General features: G+C 29.7%; 1 pseudogene; it reads left to right on the top strand.

The window, feature by feature from the left end:
• The first annotated feature begins 3,105 nt into the window (after window positions 1-3,105).
• LOC137631186 (uncharacterized) overlaps window positions 3,106-4,684 on the top strand; it is a 35,047-nt pseudogene continuing 33,468 nt past the window's right edge.

Raw genomic sequence — 4,684 nt, forward strand, 5'->3', positions numbered from 1 at the left:
CCAGCTGTGACCAAGTTGTGGAATGATCTTCCTAATCGGGTAGTTGAATCAGTAGAACTTCAAAGAGTTCAAAGTTGGAGCAAATGTTTTTATGTTGACCAGGCTGACATGAGTCTTTTTTTTATAGTTTATATATGACGTATCTGTTTTTGGCGTTGTTAATAGTTTATAAAGGACTTATCTGTTTTGACGTTGTTACTGTTTTTAGAATGATATATTGTTAATTTATTCTCAACATTTATTCATTTCCTTATTTCCTTTCCTCACTGGGCTATTTATCCCTATTGGAGCCCTTGGGCTTATAGCATCTTGCTTTTCCAATTAGGGTTGTAGCTTGGCTAGTAATAATAATAATAATAATAATAATAATAATAATAATAATAATAATAATAATGAGTCTCTTCAGCGTTTGATGAATGAAATAAAGAAATAACCTCCTTTTCCTTTACTGATACTTACAACAAACCGAGGGATTCTGTTGTGAACTGCAATGCGTCGAAGTGAGGCATAAAAAAAACAATGGAATATATGTGGTATCCTTCCCATAGTCTAAGAACAAACGGGAAAGGAAACATCATATGTGTTTAAAATAAGAAGATAGTAATTGAAAGATAAAAACTGGACGTAATGGTGTCACTAATCTCAGCGGTCTAGATATCTTAATAATGATCTACCTTTGGTGTTGGTATAATTTAAGGCCACAGAGCAATTGAGGTAGTAGGTTGGCCAAGGCACCAGCCGCCCGTTGAAATACTACCGCCAGAGAGTTATGGGGTCCTTTGACTGGCCAGACAGTACTACGTTGGATCCTTCTCTTTGGTTACGGTTCTTTCTCTTTGCCTACACATACGCCGAATAGTCTGGCCTATTCTTAACAGATTCTCCTCTGTCCTCACACACCTGACAACACTGAGGTTACTAAACAATTCTTCTTCGCTCAAGGGGTTAACTACTGCACTGTATTTGTTCTGTGGCTACTTTCCTCTTAGTAAGGGTAGAAGAGACTCTTTAGCTATGGTAAGCAGCTCTTCTAGGAGAAGGACACTCCAAAATCAAACCATTGTTCTCTAGTCTTGGGTAGTGCCATAGTCTCTGTACCATGGTCTTCCACTGTCTTGGGTTAGAGTTCTCTTGCTTGAGGGTACAATCAGGCACACTATTCTATTTAATTTCTCTTCCTCTTGTTTTGTTAAAGTTTTCATAGTTTATATAGGAAATATTTATTTTAATGTTACTCTTCTTAAAATATTTTATTTTTCCTTCTTTCCTTTCCTTACTGGGCTATTTTCCCTGTTGGGGCCCCTGGGCTTATAGCATTTTGCTTTTCCAGCTAGGGTTGTAGCTTAGCAAATAATAATAATAATAATAATAATAATAGTATATAGTATATAGTATATTGTTCCTAATTTCCTTATTTACAGCACTAGTGGATTATGGTTGATAAAATGTTTGTGCTTATAAACATCTTATATACATGATGTCAGCGAACAAAAACTCGTTTAGTTAATGAATGTAGATAGGATAGAACTAAATTGTGTCATCAACTTTGGGATGTTGAACTCTATACACACATTATATATATATATATATATATATATATATATATATATATATATATATATATATATAAACTCATACACATGTGTATATATAAATACATATACACATACATACATATAATATGTGTTTCTACTTATCTACACACACACACACACACACACACACACATATATATATATATATATATATATATATATACATATATATATATGTATATATATATGTATATATGCATATATATATATATATACATATATATATATATATATATATATATATATATATATATATATATATATACATATACAGAGTATTTCTATGGTAAATCTCTCATGTATAACAATACATGAGAGATTAACCATAGAAATACTCTGTGTATGTATATATATATATATATATATATATATATATATATATATATATATATATATATATATATATATATGTGTGTGTGTGTGTGTGTGTGTGTGTGTGCGTGTAGGGATAGATAGAAACATAATTATATATATATATATATATATATATATATATATATATATATATGTATGTATGTATGTATATATACACATGTGTGTATTTATATATATATATATATATATATATATATATATATATATATATATATATGTGTGTGTGTGTGTGTATACTATATCATGGCATAGGACTTCCAAAGAAATTATATCTTTATACTAATATTTTTTCTTTATTTTCAGATACGACAGAAAAGGATCGAAAAGGATAACGCGTATTCTATGGATCTACGTCCTATGGATCCTGCTGTTTCTCAAAAGCATAAGAGAGGAAGGAAAACGAGGCGAGCACTTCAGTGTTGGAAGGATTTCAAAGGAATTAGGATAAAGGCCGTTCGAAATGCAAGCGTCTTTTGAGAAAGTGATCGAGGATTTGAAGCGCAGGAAGGAAAATCATATAACCAGAAGGCGTGGCAGGATCTATTTAGTGACTCGTCAACGGAATGACTCGAAAAGATGATTAATTGATAACTAAGTGGTTCTGTAATATATCAAATTTCCGATTCAAAGGTAGCTGGTGCTAGAAACAGTGAGACAAAGATAATCTGGCTATAATTTACAAAAATGATAGATGCCGCAAAAAAAATATCACAAAATATATACAAGTAATCTGGCAGATTATAAATTCTGGAAGTAGAAATAGAAATATTATTGGAGATATTCTATATTGAAATGTAAATGCAATTTTTTCTCGTATAAATATAGAGAAATAATCTAGCAGATTATAGATTTTGGAAATAGAAATAGAAATATTATTGGAGATATTCTATATTGAAATGTAAATGCAATTTTTTCTCGTATAAATATAGAGAAATAATCTAGCAGATTATAGATTTTGGAAATAGAAATAGAAATATTATTGGAGATATTCTATATTGAAATGTAAATGCAATTTGTTTCTCGTATAAATATAGATAAATAATTTAGCAGATTATGGATTTTGGAAATAGAAATGGAAATATTATTGGAGATAATTAATATTGAAATGAAAATGCTTTTTTTCCTCGTAGAAAATAGAGAAATAATCTAGCAGAACATAGATTTTGGAAATAGAAATAGAAATATTATTGGAGATATTCTATATTGAAACGTAAAAGCAATTTTTTTCTCGTATAAATATAGAGAAATAATCTAGCAGATTATAGATTTTGGAAATAGAAATAGAAATATTATTGGAGATAATTGATATTGAAATGCAAATGCTTTTTTTCCTCGTAGAAAATAGAGAAATAATCTAGCAGAATATAGATTTTGGAAATAGAAATATAAATATTGGAGATAATTGATATTGAAATGTAAATAAGAAAACAAAAATATGAAATTTGTTTCTCGTATAAATGTAGTGAAATAATTTAGCAGATTATAGATTTTGGAAATAGAAATATAAATATTGGAGATAATTGATATTGAAATGTAAATAAGAAAACAAAACTATGAAATTTGTTTCTCGTATAAATATAGTGAAATAATTTAGCAGATCATAGATTTTAGAAATAGAAATATAAATATTGGAGATAATTGATATTGAAATGTAAATAAGAAAACAAAAATATGTTTGCCGAAGAGGAATACACGAATTTCCTCGAAAGGTATTTCAAACGATACGCGAAGCGTATCCGAATAACATATGACTTTGTATTCGGTTACCAGATACGAATTACTCAGATCAAATAAAGCTATATAAAGCTATGACAGTGATAATGTCCGCTCTGACCAGCGGACTTCCGGTGGACAGCCGAAAGTGTCTCATCCTCTTGAAGTATGTAATTGTCCGCTGAATCTAATTCAGTCACAGTATAAGGCTGGGCGCGAACTCTGGGCGCGAACACCGGGCACGAACCCCAGGCACGAACGCCGTGCACGAACGTACAAACCGACTGTGCCTCTATCGTTTCTCTTCGCCAGTATCAGTCAGAATGCCGTACCAGGGGGATTGTGATAAGGGACCTCGTAAGTTCAAAACAGATGTCAAGTACATCAAGAAATTGCCCGGAGTACTTGTCGTCATACAAATGGTAAGCTTCCAAATTTACTCTTCGTATTGTGATTTGATTTTGATTTTTTATTTCTTATTTTTTTCTCTCGTTTTTTGTAATTCAACTTTTTAATTTTATTGTTTGTTTTGTAATTAACTTTTTAATTTTTTCTGGTTTTTTTTTTTTTTTTTTTTTTTTTTTTGTGATTTGACTATTTTTTTCCCTTTTACTTTTTGACTTCAATTTTTTTTTTTTTTTGTAATTTGACTTAATATTTTTTTCCTTTTCTGACAGTGATTTTTTAGATTGTTTTTTCATGTGAATTAATCTTTTTTTCTTTAATAACATTGTCTTTTTTGGGTTTGATTGTGCGTTATTTTTAGGCACACTTCTGAGTAACTATTTATTCCATATTTGTATCTAAGTAAAGGCTATTTATTATCAGTTTTGTCACTGACTGACTGATTTATTTTTCAAACTTATTTCTAAGTGAAAGGTTTTTTTTAACGTTCGTATCCGGGTTAATGTGATATTTTAGGCCTCATTAGTGAAATATTTTGTTGTTCTCATTGTGTGTTTTGTAACAAGAATTATTTCTAGTAGTGTTAATGTTGTATA

This window comes from Palaemon carinicauda, chromosome 39, assembly GCF_036898095.1.
Source record: "Palaemon carinicauda isolate YSFRI2023 chromosome 39, ASM3689809v2, whole genome shotgun sequence".
Lineage (NCBI taxonomy): Eukaryota > Metazoa > Arthropoda > Malacostraca > Decapoda > Palaemonidae > Palaemon > Palaemon carinicauda.